We start from the raw sequence: 26,669 nt of genomic DNA, 5'->3' as shown, positions 1-26,669 counted from the left end.
AGTCCAATAGGAAAAAATAATAAAATAAGAATTGTTAAATTCATTTTGTCTAGTGAGGTGGGAGTGCCTAATTGTGGAATCACTGATCATATGAACTTCAAATGGGCTGTGCTGGAAATATCAGCAGTTTTTGAAATTTTGCCTTCAGAACTGAAAACTTCATAGTTTAAAATAAAGGTTTTAACGTGTTCTTAAGTAAGAAATAGGACGTGTGTTTAGTAACACAAAATTAAAGGTTTAAGTCCCTTCAAAGAATTACTCAGTGCAGTCTGCATTTGTTTTAGCATCTGGGGTTTGAAAGAAGAAGAGGTCAGACAGAAGACTTTCCACAGTATTATACTTTTTTTTTTTTTTTTTTTATGACCCAGTCCTATGGAACAGCAAATGAGAAAATTGCACGTTTGAAAGTATTTTTTTTCCCTGTTCTATTTATTTATATTTTTTCTCAGTAATTTTAAGCCATAACTATAGCATTAGGGTCAAGAACTGTAGGCGATGCATTGCATGAATTTCCGTTCTTCCCTTACCTTACAGAAATACCTCTATGTGGAGTTTAGCTTCCTTATCTAAACCTGAAATGCCAGTATCTAGCTATCTAGGAAATAGAACCAGAAAAAGTCAATTAAATAAGTCTAGTATATCTGTAACACGGCAAGCCATGTTCCTTACTCCCTTCAAAAAGCAATTGAGTCTATTATGAAATTAGCTTGCTTTTTGTTACTCCCACTTCTAACCTCTTCTATGATGGCACATGGTATATACAATCTTTTAATACTTCTCTTAACCTAGTACTACTAGTTTTTTCCATTCCAAACAGTTACCTCTGGTGTATGTGAATAAAGTGATCTTTTCTGTTTGCTTTGTGTAAGATAGATTATTTTCTTTCCCTAGTGTCTTATGAAGAAGGCAACAGTAGTATACTGACAGTAGTATTGAATTTCAGAAAAGGGAATTGTTTTACTTACAAATGGGTTGAACTTCCTTTCTACTAATCTATTTATTTTTGATTGTTAAAACTAATTCTTTGAGGGGAGGGAGAAAGAAGGCTCTAGCTATAAACTTTCAGTTAATGATTTTATTTCTGGGACTGCGTTCTATTCTAGCTCATTGTACTTACAACATTGCACACAACATTATTGTATTGTTAAAAAACAGGGGAAAGAATTTACTGGTTTTGTGTGACTCTGGAACTAGGCATCTGTTTAAAAACCAATTGGCAAAGCTTCAGAGTGGAAAAAAGCTTTTTTTTTTCTGAAATCATACAAAAATAAATATAAAATTCTAATACAGTTACAGTTGATTCTAATACAATTACAGAATCATTTAGGTTGGAAGGCATCTTGAGATCATCCAGTCCCAAATTACCGTTGAAGTAGAGTCAGGTAGAGCCAGTTGCTCAGGATTGGGTCTAGTCATATTTTGGGCACCTGGAACGGAGACTTGACAACTTCTCTGGGCAATGCTGTCAGTGTTTGACCACCTTCACAGTTGAAAGAATAATTTCTTACATTCAACACCGCTGATGCGGAACTATAGCTATTTTGACATAAAAGAACAATCTATGCTATTGTTAGGTGGGTAACAGAAGTTAGTCCCAGTCACAAGCCATCAGTCTTCAGATGGGGGAAGCGTAGATGGGTGCACAAATGGATGTGGCAGAGCTGGGATCAGGATTTCATAACTGGTCTTCAGGCTAGAAGCTATGCTGGAAGGTCACGTCTTAAAATGTGTTAAGAGACTAAACAGAAATGCTTGCTGTTGGGTCAGCACCAGCAGAAATTTTATTAATCCCAATCTGTAAAATGAATCATCTAAGAAATCTAATTAAAGTTATTCATCATGCTACTGAGCCTAGTCAGCTTTGTAGAAAAGTCCCATACTATAGTTAATGTTAGTTGTTACTGCAGATACTTTCAGGAGGTCAGTGCTTATAAATGGTAACAGTAGGCACTTTTACAGTGCAATACGTAATAGACAACTGCCAAACAAAACGTACAGCATCTCTTAATATCTCTGAATAGACTGACGTGTTCATCTCATGCTTTTTGATTAACTTCTTCCCTGGATTTTGGTTTCAAAGACCAAGTTTGTTTCAATTAAAAATTCCAAGAATCTGCTTTTAGTGATATAGTTGGGATGCATCGTAAGGTTTATATGTGCCTCTCAATTAAACAGTGGGCACTAGAATGTGCTATCTAGGAAGCCTGTAGCAATTAAAATACTTCCTGAACAGAAGTGCTGTGTTGTTTCAAGACAAAATAACTCAACTGGAAGAAATGGGAGAGAGGAGGAGAATACTAGGGAATGCAAGGACAAAGCAGACTCAGGTTTGAGACGCTGTTGTAGAAAATCGGGTTACGTAAAGTGTTGGAAGTCTCCCTCAGCTCTCTGTGACCAAAGTTCATGCTATCACCACGAAGAAACTGAGTGGGGAAGCTTGAATAGCTTTATGAGAGCCATGCAGTATTTTTAGTTTATACATCTATATACTGGGAAGATGAGCCTAAGTTTACTGTACTTCGCAGTGTTGTGAGATTCTTACAGTTTTTTCAATCATCATGAAAGTAAAGTAATAGTAGAACTAGAAGCTGCGACTGTGGAGAAAAAGACACTTCTGGGCAATGAGTTCTAAAAGGAAAGGCTGTGCTTAAAATTAATTTGAAATAAGATGTTACATGATGTTCTCTGCTTTATTGTATGTCATGTTATAGTATCAGCATCCAGCTACTCAGAGCATACTGCTTCAAATACTAAGAAAGCAATAAGGATTTCTGAAAACATAGGTTTTTCTCAAATTGGAAATGGATAGGGATACAAACAATCCTGGTATGAAAAACATGAAAATTTATTCAAGGTTGTTGATACTTATATTGAGTTTTTGTAGCAGTAATGATAACCTAGTTAAAAATTGTGTACCCATCCAAAAAATCTTGAACACTTAATATTTCTAAAGGAGTAAAGACTTTTATATTTTGGGGATAAAAAAAAAAGTACTTTTTTGTTTGAATATGTAGTCTGTGTGCAGATAAATATAGTGTCATGGTATGGCAAAGTAAAGCAATTCTCTTTGTTCTGATCTGCCTGTGTGCAGGCTTCTACAATGAGCACAAACAGCTTTAGTAGCTACTTTCTGTCAAAAAGGTCGCTATTCTATTTAACCTACTTACTTTGAATTTTCCTACTTTTACTGCCGTTGTGTGATATTTTTTTTTTGGGAGGTAGTTCACAGGAACCGAGGTTTAAAACTTGTACTTTGTAAGCACTGTATACTAAATTGCTCACAATATGGGTAGAGTTTCTGATAGCCATAGCTGATGAGGTGTGTACATACATGTGAGCATGTGCCTGTGTGTACGTGTGTGTTGTCACTAAGTGTATGATCTTGTATTTTTATCTTGTGTTATTCTTTTACCTGGCAATCAAATGAACATTCAAGTGTTCCTTAAAATTAATTTGGACAAGTTACCTATTTCATTTTGTGGGAAGCCTAAGAAATTTAAAAGAAGGTTCTGCTTGTCCTTTCTTAGTATTACAAAGGCTTACAAAGAAAAGATGCCAGGGATTCCCTTCCCTGATAGCGCACTTAATATGGGGTGGGAGAGGAAAGAAAATATAATTATTGTTGGTACCGCTATGGGCAGATGAGCTTGTTCTTGTGACTACTCCAAAGAGTCAAGAAACACAGGGCAGAAAAGCAAGAGCTAACCTTCAGGAGAGACTTCTGCAAGCACAGAGGTGTATAAAAATGCAAAATTGCATTTGTTATGGTGAAATGCGTGTGTGTAGCTGTTGTGTCATTGCCTAGCTTGGTGTATGACTTCCATAGAGACGGAAGAATAACAGCAGTAAGGTGAATAACTTTCTCTTTTCCTGTAGGTGTTGATAAGATTTGTTATTTTTGTACCACTTCTAAATAAAGGATCTGCAAGTTCTCTGTCAGCTTTAGTTAATTAGGTCAAACAAGACTCCTGTGAGTTGTTAAGTCAGCTAAAGAGATCACTGAAACTCACAGGTGGAGCATAGTAGCTATTTTAACAGTAAAAAAAAAAAAAATCCTTGGAGTTTAAGATGTGATTTGGGAACTATTTCTGTTGAAATTGCAGATGACTGTAGAGAGACCAAATGTAACCGCCCAATTTAGAATTTGGTTGGATCAATAAATGTAATTCCCTACTTTTAAGCAGAAGAGGAGCAGGGGGAAGAGTGTGAAATGACTTCTGGTTTAGTTTTAGGAATAAGATGTACTGCTCTTGGGAATAGAGGGATGTTTGTGTTTTGTTACGCATTTTCGCATAGTGATGTGGCTTTTACTTCAAAACTGATAAAATCATAAACTGATAAATCACTGCTGATGCCATTTCCTAAACATTGTAGACCAAAAAATCCATGGTATTATCTAAAAGAGACGCATGGTGTCTGAATTCTACTTTAGGAGGTCTCCTCTGAATGTCTAGGATGAAAAGATAATGTTAAGTTTATTTCCTACATGTAGTTCTGTGCAAGCAAACTCTAGGAAAGGTCAAGTATTTGTACTTTGAGATGTATGTGCAGAGACAGTCTTGCACGTATATATGTGGTTGCCTTTTCTTTTTGTGTCATTTTCAAGGTTACCTGCAGATATGAAAATCCTGTAGTGTGACTGTTCAAGCACTGTGAAAGAGACATCTAGAAAGTCTTAAGAGCTTGCCTGGCGCAGTTGATGCTAATAGACTCAGTCATCTCTTCCTTATCCCTAGTCCTAGGTTCTGATATTCAGCAGTATTTTTTGAAGGTTTTTTTTTTTTTTTTTTTTTTAACCCTGGTTAAAGTGAATGAAGGGTGGGTCTTTATGGAGTGGCCAGGATCTCAGATATGAGTTTGAGTCAGTCACAGCTGATAGTCTTTAGTGCTGCACCAAACACAAAGGAAACAAAGAATAATTATTTTCACTTTTGGTAGCATCTACTTCTTCAATTTCTCAAAGGGAACAGTGCACTGAGAAAACATCTGATTGCTTAGCAACCTAATCAAAGGCTTTTAGCTGATTTGTCATTTGATTACTGGAAAATACTTGAACATTTCTCTTGATTGGATTGTGAAGGGTATGCGCAGAATGATTTGGAGCATGATGAACACTTCAGTGCTGTATATGTAAGGTGGATATTTTTATCATTTGTTATGTTTGGTCATGGAAGTGGAAGCCAGAGATAAAGAAGTGTCAGTGTGTTTTCTGTCACTGTTTCTACTCACTATATTAAGCAGTTAGAAGTTTTTGTACCCTGAACTATAGGCTGTTATGCAGCTTAGATATGCTGTCTTTGGAAAGTTGGGTGAAGTCCTTCTCGTGTATTGTTCAATTGACAACTGCATTTACTTACATGTATTATGCGTGGGTTTTTGGAGGTCTTCAGTGAATGTCATGAATTCTACGCTTCTTCAGTAGAACAGTCCTCATGAGGAATCTACACTTGATATTTATTAGGTCACTGCCATAAAATGCAGTGAGCTTCAGTACATCTCCCCTTTTTAGCATGAACTTGAAGTTCAATTTAAGGGCTTTATATTTTAAGATTCTAAAGGATTCCCATAATTGCTCTCTTTGGATTCCATATTTTTAAGAAATTTAGTGCAGTCAGCCCTTTGTAGTGATGTGTGGAAGTCTAGGAGCTCTGGGGAATTAAAGCAGGCATAAGTTTTGAGGAGAATAAAATGAGTTTGTAAGCAAGTCTTACATCATAAAAATTTGAAGAAATACAATAATTGGATTGAAAATGATTTGTCATTGAAGACCAAGGAGCATATGGATAGTTTTTAATTTAAAGAACAATATAACATCAGTATATGCAGTACATGTCACCTTTCTTATTCTTCCACATAGAGATTCGTGATATCATGTAAGGTGATGGGGATCAACAAGCCAGTTCTTATGTATTTAAATTATTTGAATTAAATTAATTATTAAATTACTTAAAGTGATGATAATGACAAAAAGTTGACTATTTTACAGTCAGATGAATACTTAGTATGTTCTGTATGGGAGAAATACATGTTTTGAATTATCATGGAGACAAATAGATTTTAATAGATTTTAAAAATAAAGACAAATATAAGTCACCTTCTGGTGTCCTTCACAGGTCTTACTTTGACACACTGTATGCAGGGTGTTAAAATCTCTTGCTTTGTAAAGGAAATCTTATTTGGTCATTGATATGGGAGATTGTAATTTGCTCTTTTATTTTGGTAAATAGAAGAGAATAAATAGATACCTTCCTAATACTGAAGTTTACAGCAAGTTTACTTTGAGATTCATTTTCAATTTTTGAAGAACTAGTTAGCTTGTAGTTAAGAGCCTTTCCTTTTAGAACAATATCTAGTCTGCCACATGCTGCAAGCAGTGTTACAGTATCCACATAAAGTGCAATGGACATATTAAAAGAGGGACTTTGAGTTTATTGAATGCTGGTTTAACATCAGCTCTGAACAGAAGAAAAATTACTGATGGGAAATCAGTGGCTGACTGGCAGATGCTTTCAAGCCATTTCTTTTGTACAGAAATCAAATTGAATGCTTGATTTTCCTAAGACCAGGGAAAGAAGTATTCAGTCCAAAATTCCAAACAGGAATTTGAGGGTTTCCTCATCAGCAAGTGGAGAGGCTCATTTGGACTGTTCCTGATATGATGTTATGACAAAGTGCATTTGAAACAGTGGGGCTTCCAAAGACATGTTTTGAAGAATTGTGGCAGTTTTGTTTTTGTTTTCTTTTTAAAGCATGGAAAATGAGAGAAGGGGGGGAAACATGGGTAGGGGAAACTAGCAATCTGGCTATTTTGAGTGAGCGAGCTTGCCTGTGCCTACAGCTTAGAAGGAAAAAAGACTGATCATCCCTAGTGGGTATTTATTGGAACTAAAAAGACAGTTTGTTGGATTTCATCTTACAGAAGACAGATATTTTTTAATAGAAAAGCAAAGAACATCTGTCCATTTGGCAGCCTGTATGGCACTGTCCATGTGGTATCAAGAAGCATATTTCACTCTGAGCCTGATTTGTTAATTTTTGTTGTTTCTATCCTTAAGATTTAGGAGAAGATAACTAATATGTAATAGCTGTAATTAATAAGTTATTTTCATATTTTTATAATAAAGATATGTTTTCTAAGGCAAGTGGGTAACAAAGTTTTCCACACCTTCCACCCATTAAACCAGGATTATGAGAATTAGTACATGTGCAGCCATACTGAAAGCCTTGTGGCTGCAGACAGAACAGTGTCGCCGTGGCAGTGAACAGCTAGTGCTTGGCTTGCCAGGTTTGATTACTCTCTGCCCTGTTGCATTTGGCTGGGAAAGAAGTGATTGCTGATTATTGTGTCCTCCTAAACAAAAGGGGAAAAAGGCATCTTTATTTAAAAACTCCATGGAAAGCTTGCCAAATGGCTAGATGCTAGTTTTTATGTAAGGTATTATGGTGACATTAAAATATTTAATATAATTATTAAAGATGTTTTCCTTTTCCCTTTAACTTCTAGCCACATGATTGTGGATATGCTATAGAGATAACTGGGGAAAAAAACTGTTTTCAAAGTGTAAGTAGGCTTTCAAAGGCAAGCATTCAAGAACTGGGAGAATGCCATGGTTCTCAGTTTAATGTGTTTTTTCTTTAAGGTGTATGGTGAGACCTTTAGCTTTGTGGTCAGTTGCCATATGGTGTGTGGTAACGAGGCTGCAACCCCTCTTCTTCCCTCGTTTGTTCCAGCTGTTCTCCAGTGAATCAGGAGTGTGACAAAGACTTCCAGAAAGGAGGAGCGATGCTCTTAAAATAATGAAAATGCAGTGCTCCCTCCTTTCTTTCATTAAGATATTATAGAGGATATCCCAAGCTAGTCACACAAAATTAGTGGATACTTTTTGTACTGAAATCTCTCTGCAAAACCAAGATGATATCTCCAGTCTCACGTGTATTTTGACAAAACTGTTGTAGGTTTGAAGCCCTTGGACGCTGAATGTTATGTAGAACCCTTCAGAATGGGGAATGTCTGTCTTTATGGTAAGGTTTGAATAGTTTGTGGTAAGCTAAACACTAGGAACCATACACTGAGTCACAGGGGATAAAGAAAATCTGAATGGCTGATCTTTAATTGGTGAAAATAAAGAGGGGTTCTGCATGTGGTCATGCAATTAAAAAAAAAAAATGTTGTAAAGCATATGTGCAGGAGTGTGGACTAATTTCAGTTAACGTTTCTCTTCATATTCGTAAGTGCTTGATTTTCTCCTGAGTGATTTTCTCATAACATCTGTTCCTGTGAATGATGGAATGGAAAAAAATGGAAGAAATACAAATTTTACCTTCAGAAACCAAATTTACGCTTACATGCTTCTTTAAATTGGTTATATCTTTGTTTTGAGCTAACAGTGATTCATGGCCATTGGAGAAATTAGTTCTTTCAGAAACTCTTCTGCCTCTTTCCTCAAGTTTCATTGTTTAATAGACATTACGATACTAGGTTTTACACACAAAGGTTGCTTAAATAAAAAGGATATAAAGAAATTGGGAGAGGTTTATATGCGAACTGTAACATAACTTCTCAAATTTTTGGTGTTTATCTTCATATACATTTTCTTTCTTTTTGAATTTAGGAGGAGAGCCTTGCCCTAGCTGATTTGGTTATAGATAACAGCTTTGATTTTTGTCATAATTATTAATTAAATATTAGGAAAACACTGCCAAGTTTGATTTCAGTTTTTAGTTGCTATCACTATTCTTTACAGTGAGAGCAAAGATTCTTTGACTGTACATTTATCCCTGGAACAAAAATCCATCAGATGATATGAGAAGTTAATTCTAAAAATGAATTTAGGACACCTCTATAATTTAGGAAACAAACATCCATTTCTTTTTAGTGTCATTATTCACTATTACTAATACCTTCAGAGCCAATGTGTTTAGATGAGATACAATACATGCTACAGAAAAACTATTGCTGAAACAATAAAAACATAAATCAAGAAAACTGTTGCTGAAATAATAGAAACATAAATCAAGTGTAGGATTATATAATTTTCTTATAATACCCAGTGATATAAGCGTGCCTCTTTCTATCAGTGGCTTCCAGTCGATGTGGTCTCAAGTCTTCCTTCACCAACGTGTGTTGCTGCTGCTGACAGGTCTGAAGGGCACAGCAAGCGCTGAGAGGCTTGGCCAAGCGCTGCCTCCAGCACCCATGCAGCTGAGGGCGGCTTCTGTGCTGTAGTGCAAGGAGTGCAGTGACACAGTAAATTTAGGGACTCCTGTTCTGGGAGGGAGGGAGAAGTAATAGCTCTGGCTCCAAAGAAATCTATTTTTTCCAAAGTAGTATCTGAAGTCCAGTCTTTTGCACCAAGTCCTACCCTCAGCATTGAAAACTGCATGCATGTGTGCCTTCCCATGAGGTTTTCTAGGCTTAATATAACTATATTAATTCTCTCTGCTCTGCTTTGCTGAGCTATGTGTGAATTCTGCAGTGTCCCTGAGCTGGAAGCACTTCATATGTTAGGGAGGTGCTGAGTCCCAAGTTCGTTACTCTCATTTTACTGAAAAAACTTCAGATGGTCTGAATTCAAAGACATCTAGGTAGCTGGGGAGGTAATGGTGTCTTTTATATTCCACAGCTGTTTAATCTAGATTAAATCACAGTTGATGAGGCAGATTTCAGTTCACAGGGTTATTCTTTAGGTAAGTCCTTAGAGGGGAGGGGGAATTTGTGAATGTTTGCTCTGTAGTTTGTGCAAGAGCAAACATTCAGAAACGAAGCTGAGACTGCATCCTTTCAGGAGGAAGTGGGGACTGCTTTTTAATATCTTCTTAGACTTTTCAAGCTGATGTGAGCTGGCATCGCTGCTGAAGCAGGCAGGTCCCCAGTCACCTGCTCCCTCACTGTGCTTTACTGTGCTGTCCAGCACTGCAGTTGGCAATGATAAGGGGGAGTTCAAGCTTCTTTTTCATTTAATCTGATAGTTAATACCTTTTAATAGAATGGCTACATTTTTGGTAATCGGAGATACAGGTTTATAATTACTATATTACTGCAAGTCTTTGATTTAAGAGTAATGCTTACAGGTTTCTTCTACGGGATAGCTTAAGCTCAGTTTATTGTATGCAGGTGCACATATTGCGTCTGTTTTCTAACTGAACAAATAAAATCCTAGTAGTGCTCCTTGTGCTATTACTTTCCTTCCTTATTACACACCGTCTCTTACTGTTAGCATTTGATATTTGCTTTTGAGTGAAGGTAGGCCAGTAATGAGTCGAAGGCCATGACTTTATTTTAGAAATCCATTTGTTTCTGCTCCTTCATTTTTCATAATATATCATCAGAACTTGGGATAATACTTAATAATGTCTTTCTGTTTTATATATGACCTTGCAATCTTAGCCAGAGTGCATACTGAAGAAATACTGAGTTATCATTTTTAAGGAATAAAGTAGTAACACTTCTCAGAATTTTTGCCTTGACCTGAATAGCTCAAGTTGAATTTGAAGTGCATGGGGCTAGGTAACTTCCACAGTGAGATAAACTCTGCAGCTTCTCTGCAGATGAAAATGCTGCCTAGTTAGTGATTTTAAGCAGTTTTACTAATACTGTCAAATGGACTTGTGGATTTCTTATTAGGAGGATGTGCTTAAAAACCTTCTACTTAAACATGGCTTAATGAATTTCTAAAATGTGGTATAGTACTTGCTCATATACTAAACAAAAGTTAATTTATTTTCTGGGAAACTAGGAAATAACACTAGCAGAGGTTTCTTTTTAATACTGTTGGTTTTGTGTATTTAGTAAGGAAAAGGAAGCTGGAAAAAAAACAAGTGTATTGACAGCTTTTTTTGTGAACGTGTTGGTAGAGTTAATGGAGTTATTAAATTTACTGGGAATAAAAACAAGTATGTGTGGAAAGAATGGATGATGGAAGAAAAATCTTAACTCCTGGATTTTTCTAACCTCAAATAACTGTCAAGGTTTTCTGTATAAATATTAGTATCTTTTGTTTTTGTTTATATGTAGGTGATGACAAACTTTTGATCTTGGACTTTGTTGGTCTGTGTACTGGATCTTATGTAGTCATAGGATATCCTTCTTCCACATACTTCGGAAATATTAAAAAAGACTAACCTTCTAATTAGGGAGGTATTTATTACTTAGGCATACAATACTTTCGAAGACATGAAACTCCACCCTGCTCAAAAAGACTTGTACTATGTGGCAGATCAGTTCTGAATTGGCACAGCAGTGGACTCTGAATACCAACCCTCAGAACTCATGATAAACATTGAATTGATTTCAGATAATAATAATAAAATCTCTAAGAAATCACTGAGCATTGGGAAACTTTTATTTGAACTTACATACAGGGAGCTAAGCAACCCCGTTTCTTCCATCATTTGTCATTTGCCACATTCTTTCTCAGACTCTCCATCTGAGCTTCTCATGAACTCTTTATCTCCCTTTCCCTGGTTCTCTATCAATTACTTTCCCAGCCAGTTTCACTAATGCATTTAGTAGTCTTTATTTTGATGAAACTGTAATATGTTTTCTCCTATCATCTGATTTTTTGGTGTACTTTTTACTTTCCTAACTACTTTTGTTTTAATTCTATGTCTAGCTGTTACAGAAGGGAACAAGTTGAATAACAAACAGAATAAATTCATTTTTCTTGCAATTAAACAAGAAAATCTTGGGAAGATTCATTTATCTGGCAGAAAGTGACATACAGAGCATTTTAGTATTTATTATTTTTATTACTTTAAGAGGACCTTAAAGATAGTGAAATGGGAATATTGCTTTGCCTCTCAAAAGAGAACATTGCAACCAATCCAGTGCTAAGATACAAGCCAGAGAAGTTTTCTGTCAACTTCAGTCTGAGCTAGTATTACAGAACATAAACAGAATGGCAGTTTGTTTTAGGGGAGCTAGCAGCGTTGCTGACAAGTTTGGAATCAGAAGGAAGATTTTAATAAACCAGTTAGGCTTTTTGTTGAATTCTGGTGTCATACTCTAAAGTAGCTGCAATGAGTTTGCTGTCTCAGATCTGACAATAATTGCAGGCATGTCAGCTCTCACTGCAGTACTGTTGGCTGTCATCACATAGATCTACGTTAGAAGAAGTGTTAGAAATGCAAGTATTCTCGACAGCATTTAAAAGTTATTCTATTACCAACACAGTAGTCTAGAAATAACATAATTGTGATTTGATATTTCTGTTGAAACCAATAACATCACAGTGTTAAAGTACAGAATGCTAGTATTAAGATGATTTCAGAAAGAGGAAGGACAGAAGTGGGGCACATGTTCTTCAAAAATTAAAATCTGCTGCATGAAGCAGTCTAAAGTGAGTATTTTCTACTTGTTGGCTTTATTTATTCTAGAAAAGCTATACCCTCTTTAAGATATAATTTTTAATACCTTGGTTCCTTGCTGCTGCTCTGTTCTCCAGGTTCTGTATAAGGTGGACCTGGAAAATACATAACTGGATAGCTCACAAGCATTGCACAGGCATGCACGCACACACAATGACAACACAACCTAGAACTGTTGTACATAGAAACTGAAACACATACTGTGTGGGACTTTTTGATGAAATTTATGGTACTATCTCAGTATCAAACATAGCATCATCTTGTAAGAATACACTGTTGTTTTTTTTCTTTGAGAGCGTGATTGTGTATTGAAGAACTATTTCTGACAGTTCTCCCATTTTATTAGAGGAAAAGAGAAAGCTGTACTTATAAATCATCTTCCTTTAGAGGTCCCTGAGCTGGGCTGGCCAGGGCCTTCTGATGGGTGTGCCTGACCCTTTGGATGCTCCACAGTCCATTTGCCATCTTTCTACTACCTCTTTGCCCCAGTATGTTGAATTTCTTTACCAGTTTTAACTCAGTCGAACAGAAATATTATTTCCTTGAAAAGGAGTGGCTGTGTACAGGGAAGAAATGCAGGACATAGGGGGGACTGCAGTGTTATTTCAGCCATATTGTGAAGCAGAAGGTGATTGAGACAAGTAAACTATGAGAAACCAGGCTTCGTAATGTACTGTGCTTATTGTCCTTGTGCACGCACTAGTGTCTGTGTGGCTGTGCAGTGGGAATTGGGGAATTATCTGGCTGACTGCTGACCATCTTGAATCCTGTTGCCGTTTTTCTGGCAGATTAGATTCTTGATGTGGCTGCCTGCATGGCTGTACAAGCGCCAGTCACAGGGCATGGAAAGAAGACAACAGGATCAGGCAATCAGGTCTACTGTCAGTTGAGACTACTGTACTCAATGGTACGCTTCAGTGTAACAGAGCAGTGGTTACTAGTAAAAGGAGTTTTTACAGTATTGGTAGCAGTCCAATAAGAGATGTTATAGGTTATTGCTTCTGTTGTGGAACTTGGTTATTGTTGTGCTTATTACGTGTGATAGTTTGGCCTGTAAAATTGGACAGAATGAGGCAAAGGATTGCCTCACGGCTCACAGTTTTACTCCTGTGTTTCTTAAGCTGTACAAACACAGAATCACAGAATCATGCAGATTGGAGGAAGCTTCTGGGGATTACAATTACAACCTCCTCCTCAAAGCAGGTCCTATTGGAGCAGGCTGCTGAGGGACTTGTCCCTTGGACTTCTGAGTGTTTGTGGAGATGCCTCAACCTCTCTGGACAGCAGCCTGTTCTACATGTTGACCACTTGAAGCCAGGGATAGAAGAATGGGGTTTGCTTAATTGTATTAATGATTTCTTTAAAACAAATAAAACAATCATAATTATTAAAACCAGGAATGAAAGAATGGGGGCGTGTTTAATCGCATTAAAATAGATGTTGCTGAGCGTCTTTGCTTACTACTGTGCAAATTAATTGGAACAAGGAGTCTCGGGACCCATCACAGAAGATGTTTCCTGACAAAAATGGGGAACCTGTCTCAAAAACCAGCTGAGACCGACCCTGTTGTTGGGATAAGAGCCAAAGAGCAGCTGAGTCTGTACGAAGGCACATGGTCAACTAGTGGTGATGAAGAGGAGTTATCGGCCTTCATCCCCGTGACTCCCCGATGACCGCCACCAGAAGGCACTGCGCAAGCTCAGATGGGAGGAGTTTATGGAAATGGCTTGGAGCTAATTTTAATACAAATCATGGGTAGGTTATGAATATGTTGGGTGTACATGCCTTTGGGAGCTATCCTGTGTGCACCTGGTGCGCTGAAATAAACCACATACCTACTTCATAACTAATTTGCTTTGAGTTGTAGAGTTCTTCCATGAATCACACCTACAAGTTAAAATGTTTTCCTTTTATCTAGTTGGAAGTTCCAGTGTGTGATGCCTTTATTCCTATTGTTGTGCATCTCTGAGAAGAATTTGGTTCCCTTTTTTCCTCAATCTTCCAATTAGGCAGTTACCAATAAGTACTCCAAGTGTCTCAAATGCTGAATAATTGGGAAAAATTGCCTCCGCTGACCTGCTAGTTACCCTCTTGCTAATACAGCCCAGTATGCATAATAACGTGGTTGGTCTTTGCAGCAAGGGAAACACTACTGGCTTCTGTTCAGCTTCTTCACCAGGATCAACAGGTTGTCTTCTGCACAGTTGTTCCCTGTCCTTGTTGCATCCAGATGATGAGAACTTTGCATTTGCCTTGGGAGAACTCTGTGAGGTTCTTTGCTGTTCTGTTTTTCCAGCCTGGCAAGGAAGCCTGGCCAGGACGCTCCTCTGAATAGCAGTCCTGTCATCCCTCTGCCCCTGAGTGTAGTGTCATCTGCGATGTGACTGAGGGTGTGCTCTATTCCAATATGCAGATCATTAATAAAGATGTTAATACACCAAGGAATGCTGTTAGGAACCTGTCACAAGTTGGCTGATGTGCTGCTGATGTCCATTCACCCTCTGAGCCTGGCAGTCCAGTCAACATCCCACTTACAGTCCATTTGTTCAGTCCATATCTCACCACTATCCTTTATAGCAGGTGTTCTCCAGATATGTCCTGGCTGTCCCAGGACAATTATCTTTCCTTGACTGCAAATCTTAAAATGTTATAGCCAAGGTTCCCTGTTTTCCAGTTTTGGCCTTCTCTTCAGAAATTGTCACTCATTTATCAGAACTCTAAACCATGCACATCCTTACGTGCGATTACAGGTTGCACTGACAGAGTTAACAATAAATGTAGGCTTCTGCAGGCATTAGCTAATCCTCCCTTGGCACTACGATTAAAGAAATTAACAGTACGGAATTAAACATAGCACTTACTAAATGGTTTTTAAATGGTTGATTTGATACCAAAGTAGATGAAAATAGGGTTATTCAGAGGTGCTGCTTGTAATAGGACTTGCAGTTCTTGTGTCATTGTTATTCAATAGGCTCATAATAGAAATCAGGAAAAAAAGGTGCGGTTTCATATATTTGCTGATGATGCAAAAGTGGAAATTTAAATAATGATTAGTTCAGAAATTGTATAGCTTCTGTCAGATACTTGGCTCATTTAAACAGCATTTATTCTAATGCATCCAAATATAGAAAGGATCTACAGATGGTGTTTGTGTCCTGAGGTGCGATGACACTTAAAATGATGAAACATTATTATGACTAACCCATTGAGCATCAGCCTCTTTCTTGATTTTGATAGCTAAGAGGGTAATAAGTCTTGCCCTTATAGGCAGGGAGCCATCTTGGGGGGCAAAAGAGGAGAATAATTGAAAATCTCTTTGTATGAAATAAATGACGTGATTGAGTAACAGCCACTCATTCTGCTTTGTCCTTTTCAGAACAGATGCATTACTTGCTGCAAGGAGAGGGCTGACAGGAAGGGGAGCCTCAAAAATAGAGGGAGGGTACATAGAGAGGGCCTTAAGGTTGCCTGATCCATCTAACCCCTTTGTGATTTTAATTTCTAACTGTGGCTTTTCCAACATCTGTTTGTCTTGCCTGTTTGTTTTTTTGTGTTTAAAGGATATTGTGCAGCCTCTCAAAGCCCAGTATCTTTTGGTCCATACTGTTAAAGACTTATTCAGAAGCTTGTCCTTAGTTTTCCTGACGTGATGCTTGTTATTTCTCGCTCTGTGTGTTTTGGACAAGAAGAAATAATTCCATTCCTATTCCATTCAAGTTTTTGATTTAAATTGTTTTCCTAACTCTTGTCTTTTCTAGACTAGGCAGCCAAACATCAAACCCAGTGTATCTACTATATTCTGGATGTTCTCATTGCTTTAAAGAATCACCGATTTATCCACACTTTTTCAGTGTTTAAGAGAGAAAGAGAGAAGGGGTGGAGTGAGGGAGAAAATAGAGCTGAGAATAATATTCCAGCGGAAGCCTGACCTATATCGAGTAGTGTGAAGAAATTACTTTCTACATTTATTTCCTCGAACTGCAGAAGTTCAGTGAGGAGTTAGCCTATTTATGACTTACAAATAGGTATGTGGAAGAAGAGTTTCAGGTAGATCACAGAATCATCTAGGTTGGAAGAAACCTCGAAGATCCCCTAGTCCAACTTCTGATCTAACACTAACCAGTCCTCAACTAAACCATATCACTAAGCTCTACATCTAAATGTCTTTTAAAGACCTCCAGGGATGGTGACTCAACCACTTCCCTTTGATAAGTGATCAATGACCCAGATCATTGTTAATGGAGGCAATCTGTCAAATATATGCCACAATCTGTTAGTTCTGTCAAAAAAAAAAAAAGTTCAATACTGCACAAAGTTCAGTATTTACAAACTGAAGCCATGCAAATTGAGAGTAGAAAAAAAGCCACCTTTTAATAATTAGGATAATTAACAATGAGGCTAAGTTAGTTATGGAAAGCAGTTACTTCTTTATTACTGGTATCTTTAAAACAAGACTGAATTGCATTTTAAATGATCTGTAGCTGCATTATCACACAGGAAGTATGTTGCAGCAATCTGTGAGTGAGTTTCTGTGGCATGTGCCCTGCAGGAAGTCAGACTAGATAATCACAATAATCCTTTATAGTCTTGAAATAGATGAATCTTTAAATCTGTTTAGTCAGGACCAGCTGTGTTGAAAAACAGCATTACTAAAATATGAAAAAAATGTTAAGAAGTGGGTATACTGCGCTGATGTTTGATTTTTTTTTTTTTAGGCAACAGAATTGTATGCAAAAGTCTGGTAGGTTTTTAGGAGTCTTTCTCTAGTGAAGAGAAGAGAGGTGGTACATGTTTATTCTTGTATGCTTTTCAAAACCTTCTTTGTAGTTTTTGACTCTTACCTACTTGTGAAGGATGACTGCTTATTTATATGTAACTTGTGGAAAAGACTGACATTCAATATGTTTCTTGGCTTACTCATGTTTCAAACGCTGTAGAAAACAGCAGGTAGTTTGAATGTCTTTGAGTGGGTGATTGCCAGAAAGCCACTTGGATGGTGAACAGAGATACGAGGGTGAATCAACAGCTAGTTCTTTGACTTCTGAGTCCATACCAAATCTGCAATCAAGGGTCAGTAGCATACTTGAGGATACTGCTTTACCAGGTATGCTGTGTTTCAGTCAAGAAATAATGCTGATATAATGCTTGCTTATTCACTGAAATTTTTAACATACATAAACCTACGTAATTTTTTTTCTTTCCTTTTCCCGTTTCTTTCTTACTCCTTTTGGTCTATGGAGTATCCTGTTTCATTTTCAGTACTTGTGAAAACACATCAGAAGGTGACCCTATTTGAAATAGGTGGAAAAAAGTATAAATATTCAATGCCAGCAGGAATGCTTTGGTATTTGCTTTTTATAATAATGAGATTCCCAAGTGAAAAAACATGATTTTGTTCTGACAATATTAGAATCTTTGTATTAAAATCCGGAGTTTCAACAGCTGCCAACCATGAGTCCATTACAAATATTTGTGAAGTTACTGTCACATACCTGGTATAAACATGTGTAAATTGAAGAGGTTTGAATTAATTCTTTACCTTTGGGAACTTTACCTGTTTTATCTCACCTTTCTCTGTGCCTCTTGTCTTTTTACTATTTTAATCTTTTATTTACCCAAAGCTTGAATATTGTAAAGAACAAGTAAAAGCAGGTATATGGAAACAGGTTTTGTTTATAATTTACATGGTACTTGTGAAATCACAACTTTACATCAGTTGTGATTTTATCAGTAGCATTGATTCAGTTGTCCTACAATGACAGAAAAGTAAATTTATAATATTTAGTTCATCTTGATTTTTTTAATTTATGAGGCAAATCTGGCAGGTTTAGTCTATTCAGCCTATAAAAGATGCTTTGTATTGTCGTCACTGCTTTTAACTGCACAAGAATAAGTGCTACATGTGAAATGTGAATGTAGCTGCACTTAATGCTTATGTGGAAATATGGGAATTAATGTTAAGTTTATTTCTAAGTAGTTGATTGCAGAATAAATATACGTACGATAAAAAGGGAATTTCCATGTTGTTTGCTGACTCTGAAACAGATTTTTGTGACTAAAATCAAAAACAGGTGTGACATGCTATGAGAGAAGAAGGCACAAGAAACTAATGTGTCTTTTTTTTACCTGGGATTGCTCTTCTGAGTTGAAATTGTCTGTTTTGGTAGAATGAAGCTAATTGGAACCTGTCTATGGAAAACATAGCTGAAATGTTTTTGTAGTTGAACAATATTGAAATGTCTGCAGTTGTTTTTTTTTTAAACTTGTGTGAGAAGTATGTAGTTGGAAATCTGTTGGGATACATTCAGTCATTTTCTTTAGGGATTCATAGGAATGTTGTAGGACAAATGGTGGTATCATGCCCGGGATCATTAATTACAAAGACCACTGATCAAATTGTTCTGCAAATACTTCTGTATTTTATTGGAATAATAGCATGTGTTTTGCTGCTTTTTCTTAACACTTGAGGTATCCCTAACAAAACGTATTTACCTAATAAATAAATAAATAAATAAATGGCCCAATCTTCTCTAACATAATGAACTTGCATGTCATGAGTTGCATAAGCACCTTAACAAGAGACAAAGATTCATTAGCAACATTTCAGTTTACATATATAGCATCAGTTCTACAGGCCCAGTAGTTTATTTGGAATTTTTTTCTCTTACTGCTGTGTTTGTTAGGTCCAAAGTAGTTGTACTGCTTCCAGACTACTCCACGTGTGAATAAGAATATTATTTTTGGGTGCTATGCCTCGCTGTGTGAGGGAAGCTGGAAAAAGTATTAATGTGTCAGCTTATATGCTTGAACACCACTGGATGTGAAGTTTCCTCTTAAATACGTAAATAGCGTTGAAAGAGCGGATGCTTAAGTTAAATGCAATAGAAGTGTTTTGGGGATTTTTCAACTTTGGAATTTGGCACACCAGTGTAAAGTACTGTTAAGTGGAAAATATTTATCTGACAGCATTTGTTATATAAGGTAACTGATTTGGATTTCTTGATAGTTATTTATCATATAAGTTGTAACTTAGACAATATGGCTGTTGTTGATTAGTGTGAATGTGTTAATTATTTGTTAATAATCAACTGGCTAAGGAACCTGAAGGTGCACAAGTCTATGAGACCTGATGAGATATATCTGCAAGCCCTGAGGGAGCCAGCAGATGTAGTTGCTAAGCCTGTCTTCATCACATTTAAGAAGCTGTGGCAGTCTGGTGAAGTTCCCTGTGACTGGAAGAGGGGAAACATAATCCCTGTTTTAAAAAGGGAAAAAAGGAAGACCTGGGGAACTACAGGCCAGCCAGTCTCACCTGTGTGCCTGGCAAGACCATGGAGCAGATCCTCCTAGAAACTCTGCTAAGACCCATTGGAAATAAGGAGGTGACTGGTGACAGCTAACATGGCTTCACTAATTGCAGATCATGCCTGACAAATCTGGTGGCCTTCTACGATGGGGTTACAGCACTGGTGGATAGGAGAAGAGCAACTGACATCACCTACCTGGACTTGTGCAAAGCATTTGACACAATTTCTTCTTTAAATTGCCTATTCTTTATTAAAAATATATATATAGAGAGAGTAAAAAGCCTATGTAAAATACAAAATGCAGAGGCTTCCACATCTATTCAATATGGTTTAGCTTCTTTAAGAGTAAAATGTTTTCACTTACTACTTCTCTGGCAGGTAAATACTACCTGCTAGCACTGAGTGCAGGGCCTCCCTCAAATCCTTCAGATTTAAATCTTTTTCAAATGGAGGTCATACAGCTTTCCAGTTTCTAATATATCAGAGGATAAATGGCTTCTTTTGGCAGTGAAAGACAGTAGTTCCAGCAGGAGGCATTTTGATTGACTGTAACAGAGATGGCAGCAGCAGCAGGCTGTCCTTTTTCAGCCAGATATGCCAATGCTCCAAGCTCTGCTGTGCAGAACTTCCTGGTCAGTAGAGGACGGGAGGAAAATGCACTTGCTGTGGATCAGAATAATCAGTTCTCCCTGTGGAAAACCACATTATTCAGCAATTATGTTTTGAGATATAAAATACCATTATGACTGTGATTTTTTGTGTGAACAGTGGACACAAATCTTCAAGCCTACACAGAAAATGGAAGGTGATGATGTGAACAGGGAACACTTGATACCAGTTCTCAATGTAAGTATGAGGTGTCCTTCATTGCAGGGGCCTCATACTAACGGGCAAGGAAGGGCTAGTTGGGGATGGGAAGGTTTCAACCTTCAGTAATTGTCAAAAGCATCACTTTGGTTCTTCCTCTTGGGAAGGAAGGGTTTTGAGCACGACTGGCAACCTGCTTGCCACAAGCATTTTCAGTATTGTCCAATTTGGAGATGCTGTCATGAGTCTCATGATGCTTCTAGTTGTTCTCACACCCCCAGCCTCTATCGTCTTGAAATCAGGATAATTTATTTTTCATGTAATAAAGGAAAACTGTCATGCTCTTAAATTCAGAGGAAGTCTTGAAAATGTAACCTGTGAATACTCACCATGGAAGGTCTTTATATGTCTCCCAGAGGAATGGCAGAACTGTCTGCTGTAAAAGTCAGCTGTATGTACGCCAGAGACTTATTTTTCTGTAGTCAGTTTACAGACCTTTCTCTTGAGCTCTGCTCATATTTCCATTTTGCATTGATCTTACTCAGACAGAGATTTGGGAATGCATTTTGGGAAAAAGGAAGCTTCTTTTGCATAGCAGTGAGCTCTTTCTTGAGCTCTTTCCTCATTGTGATGGCATTTAGAGGGTTGTATTTCTTTTATTTAGTAATGCTTCTAAACAAATATGGTAAAGCTAAGTGTACTGCATTGTCTTTGTGTTATGTCTTTTCACCAGCTATGTGATGTGGTGAAGGTGTTCGGAGAATGGGGGGAGGGAAATGTGGAGACACCAGGAAACTGAAAGCCAAGATACCATCCCTGATTAAATAGCAAAAACCTTGCATGCATATTTTTCTCCTCAGAAAGAAAAATAAATTTTATGTTCTTACATTTGAAAATGAAAAATTAAATAATTTAATATGCAGAGAACTTGGAACTGTGTTCTATAAACATGATAGGGATTGAAAAGGAAGGAAATGGTATTAATGTCACTGGTTTTACAGCATTAGAAATGCTGTATGAAGAATTAAATCTCTAAGTTGGTCTGAATAATTATCCCCTTCAATTCCATTTCCTCAAGCTTTGCAAAAAGTCTATTATGACACTCTAAAGAGAGGTTAATGTTGCTGCTAATCCTAAAGAATTAGGAACGTCAATCAAATTTCAGCAAAATCTCCCTTGTTCGCATCCTGTTTTTTTCCATTAATCAAAGAATTTAACAACAATAATTTCCACCTAGATTACCTGTCGTATTCAGGCCAACTTTGTGTCTCAGTGGTGGTGGTAGAGCCTGAAAGTAACACGAGAATATAAATACTACTAGCATGAAGTCAGACAATAAAGCCTTGCCAGACTTGTTTAAAACTTTGTGGCTGTTAGACGTTGTCATCTGTTACTTGTCTCAAGTTGCTGTATTAGATAACTCAGGTGTATAAAGGTGTAAGTAAGGGAAAGACAGACCAATTTTAAGATACATGTCTTAAGTGCAAATGTAACAATTTCTGTTTGGTGTTAACTTACACATGCAACATAACTGAATATGAAAATGGAAAAGTTACGTATAAAGGAAATTGAAATATATAATTTTCCTTGTACCCTACTGCATTGCTATTCATAAAAACATGTTCTGAATTGAAACTTTAGCTTAGACATTTAAGATCTGTGACATGATATGAAAAAATAATAATAAAAAAAACAAAAACCACAATACTAAAACTTAAGTTCTTGAAGAAGAGCTACAACCACTCATGAATACAACTTTCTTCATAGTATTCTCTGGAGAGCTCTAGACTCCATCTAGAGATGGAGTAGAGGAGGAAACGCACAAGTTCTTCAAAAACTAAATTTCTAGTACATTTCAGATTTTCAGAGAAATGGTTCGAATAATGATTTGTGAATAGTTTGCATACGGACTGTAAGTTTGCTGATGCCCATATAAAATCAGTTTCTGTATAACTTAAGGCTTCGTATCATGGGCTTCATTCGAGAATATATTAGTAACTCAGAGAAAGTCAGTGATCCTGTCATTTTTGCTTGCATTGTTGCCAAGAGTGGCAAGGAACATTTTCACAGAGTTAGTGATGCAAGTGCAATGGATCTAACAGCTCTTAGCTCAAGGATTTTTGCAAGAAAGAAGCAGAATATATCCAGAAGAAAAAAAAAAATTACTGTACTAGTTAAGCATGGTATATGATGATTCACATACTGTCATTTAACATGAGAAAAAGCTTGTCTGCTTACCCTGTAAAGGCTTTATTCTGTTATTTTCCCCTAATTTTGTTTTTCTTTATTGGTGCTCTGTCATTCTTACTTACTGTATAAATTTTCTATTGGTAGCGTGTCAGTATTTTAAGCAACTCTAGATACTTTCATTGGCAAAAGAGTCTGTGAAGAATTTACTAATAACAATGTGAAACGGTCCTTTTCTGTCACTCTAATTTACTCAGCTTTAATACACATTGTAAATTGAAATTCCCTCTAATAGTGAATAGAATTGAGAATCAATTTAAACCAGATTTATCTTAGGGAAAATTTCTGTTTGAAGCTAGGGGCTATGAATATTCATAGGAGAGAATAAATGTGATTCATGTTAATGCATCCTTATTAACTAATAGAGAACTTCTGTTCTGGTTTATTTTCATTCTTCTATCCTGAGGTGCCCTCCTTTCTCAATCTGTTTCTTGTTTGAGAAATTAATGCTGTTTGTTGTATGTTTAGTCATATGCCATTTATGAAGCATCAGCTCAACCACAGACTCTTGTGAAAACTCCAGGATGGCTCCACGCAACCCTTTAGAAAAGTACTTGGTAGTTTTAATGGGGAGAAGTTATAGGTTAGCTAATTTTTGCTCAATATTAACTTCTCTGTTAATTTTCTGTATTTTATAATGTTTTTTAAATTATGTTTTAGTTCTACAATAAAACAGGACTCGATGTATAGGCACATATGTATATGTATGGCCATTTAATTCATCACGAGTCATACTTAAATATGGGCTTGAGTCAATAATTTTCAAAAATTTCCAGGTGGTTTTGTTATGCTTGTAAAGAGCCTAAAATTAGAGAAGACTTTGTATCTCTCTCCTGTATTCATTAATAGCTCTGTCTTTATCTTCTACCCTAGATTTCCTTTTACATAAAACTGTTAAGAGGGGTTGTATGGAAACGTGACAAAAGTCTGTCTAGTCTAGTAGTTAGATTCTGGTCTTGGAGAGTTCTGTGTGTCTGTGGTGGGGATAGAGGAAGAAACACAAAAATGTTTCTGCTCTGTCTTTAGATCCTCACCTCATCTGTTTATCGTTCCATGTTGATTACTGTTCTGTAATACTTGTTTCTTGCCATTCCTTATTAGATTTTGTGCATTCAGTTTGGAACTATGCCTTCTGTCACTTTTGTTCACCTTCCTCTCCAGAAGTATGAATATTTTTTTCTATAAAACTACGTCAAGTTTAGTTGTATTGTAGAATCATGTGGAGACATTCCCATCCAGGGTTTTTTCCTTTCAGTAACAGAAATCCAGACAGTATCATTCATGTCCTGTATTATAATGGAAATCTAACCTAGATTCCCACAGGGAAGTTTTTGTTCATGTTGTCTGTCAGGATTTTTCCTTCATAACACTAGGCTTTGTTGCCTGACTTCAGCTAAATTTATAGCAGAAATAAAGTTCCTACAATTTTTGTTAAGACACCAAAACCTGCCAGCCACAAGCAACTGATCTGTGGAAGATAGATGTTGTAGTCCTCACAGAACTGCACATTTTTAAAATAATTGACTTGTCTAAAATATCTGTGTTCTCAACATGTTTTAAACAGCTTCCTCATCATGTTTGCCAAAGTTTTAGGATGTGGTGTTTAAAAAATTTAAAATGATTTTGGCTAGGGCTATTCTTGTCTAAATATTTTTATGTTTAGAATTTGGGGAATCTTTCAATCTACTCCTCAGAAATAAAACTAGAATATTTTAGGGACACAGCTGGTCTAGCTAAGTTTGTACTTGTCTTTTTTTTTTTTTTTCTACTGCATGTTGGTATTGGCCTGCACCATCTTCACAGCTCTCCTTTTTAATACATTCACGTAAACTATGTTCTCAAATTCCTTTGCTTTTCTGTGGGTGCCAGGCTTGATATATCGATAATACAGGATTATGCATATAAGTTTTACTCCATACCTGAGATATCCTGCTTGTGTTCACTTGTGAAGTCTGAACTTTATTCAGCAAGAGGCACCTCATCTGTCATCTCTCTGAATGAGACAACTAATAATTACTAAGCAGAGAGGTAGCTGAGATAATTGGTGTTTGTATAAATAAAGTACGCTGTATTTTGATGATCTATTTTATTCCTCCTTGTCTTTTGTATATTTGTTTTCTTATGCTGCAGTGTCTTGAAATAGGAGACAGTCTTCCTCTGTTCACATAAAATGCCAAAAAAAAAAAAAAAAAGCCCCACTCCCCAAATCTCAAATATATAGTCATTAAATAGTTTCATGCTCCTCACAGAAACATACGACTGGCCAAGTTTCATGGTGCAGCTTGAATAAATGTGTATCAAGGCCAAATATCCTCTAATCAGCAACAACTTTGTCTGCTTTATACTAGAAATACAAGCTTTAAAAAAAAGAGAGGTTTTAGACACCAAGTCAAAAGCCTCTGTCAAATTCTGACAGTTCTTATCCTTCTGTAGTTCTCTAGAAGAACAGTATCTGAAGTAAAACACATCCTTGTAATTGTTCGATACTAATGTGAATGATTTGAAACAAATTACTTGTTTTGGACAAAAAGTCATAGAGATGCTGTATGATATTTGCAAATATTGTGATAGTTCTATTAAACTGTTTCTTGAAAAGTTTGCAGTATTTTAAGGTTTGCATGGTAATAACATTAAAGACTTTGTGTAAGATTAAGCTGTAAAATGCAGCACAAATCTGTAGCACAAGAGCCTTAATATGAAGTAATTTGCTTAATTAAAAAATCCAGACAAAACTGGAAAGGCATGCATTTTGTGTTATTTTGAGGCTTACTGTTTGCTTTCATGTGCTTATGATGCTTCCGGGCTTTAATGTCGAAGATACTGAAATCCATAAGAAGGAGCCTGGGAAACGTCTATTCTTGCTCTTAGAACAAAAACAATTTTTGTGACCTTCTCCTCTGTAAGAGCCCAAGGCAATTTTAGAGGAGATGTCTTAAGGGATGGCTCTTAAAATTCTGACTTCTTTATGGTAGTGTTAAATGAAGTCATGATAACAAAATTACTATAAATAGGTCATCTGGCCACAAAGAGAGGCTGTGGGAGAGTTGGGGCTGTTCAGCCTGGACAAGAGAAGGCCCCAGGGAGACCTCACAGTGGCATTCCAGTGCCTGAAGGGTGCCGCAGGGAGGCTGGGGAGGGACTCCTTGGCAGGGGTGTGGTGATAGGACAAGGGTAATGGCTTCACTTCAAACCAAAAGAAGGTGGATTTAGATTAGACATCAGGAAGAAATTCTTCACTCTGAGGGCGGTGAGGCCCTGGCCCAGGCTGCCTAAAGGAGCTGTGGCTGCCCCATCCCTGGTAGTGCCCAAGGCCAGGCTGGATGGGGAGGGGAATGGTTGGGCTTTGGGGTCCCTTCCAACCCATTCTGTGATTCCATGAATATACCACCAGTATTTTATATATTTCCATGGTATGTGGTATTTATTTAGAGAGAAGTGACAAAGGCAGAGTTAGCATTTCAAAGCCACTGCAGGCATGAAACAATGAGGTGGTTGTACTGAAGAATGAAGCAGTTTTATCTGCTAGCTTCTGATTTTGGAATCCTTATGAGGCAGAGAGAAGATACCTGTAGTGTGTGTGTCAGTAGGGGCTTATTTTATGTTGCCACCTGTTTTTAAAATAAATAAATAAAGGAGCTGTGCTGCGTGCCCAGGCACTGGCAGCAGGGCTGTGGGTCTCTGAATAGAGGTGGGCTGCTCCAGAACCAGCCAGACCCAGCTGCGACTAGCTCCAAATGGAGCTTATTAATCACTAGGCGCTTGTGATATGAAGGAGGGCATGATAAACTGCTTTTTTTTGTTTGTTTTTTGACTACATCAAGCTCTTCACTGTCTGCAAGTCTGGAATAAAGTAAGCCACATTCAACACTGTTGTAGCTCTCCTTTGTCTCAGGAAAGTACTTCCTTTCACTTCGGTGGGTCTTGCATCTGTGATTCACCTTA

At 37.1% G+C, this 26,669-nt stretch overlaps 1 protein-coding gene across 15 annotated transcripts in view; it reads left to right on the top strand.

Moving 5' to 3' along the window:
* DOCK3 (dedicator of cytokinesis 3) overlaps positions 1-26,669 on the top strand; it is a 257,137-nt gene that overhangs the window by 80,427 nt on the left and 150,041 nt on the right. The gene's annotated exons all lie outside the window — the stretch shown is intronic.

The sequence above is a fragment of the Aythya ferina genome, assembly GCF_964211825.1.
Source record: "Aythya ferina genome assembly, chromosome: 10".
Classification (NCBI taxonomy): domain Eukaryota; kingdom Metazoa; phylum Chordata; class Aves; order Anseriformes; family Anatidae; genus Aythya; species Aythya ferina.
The sequence above is the reverse complement of the archived record's forward strand: the minus strand, read 5'-3'. Positions and strand labels throughout refer to the sequence as shown.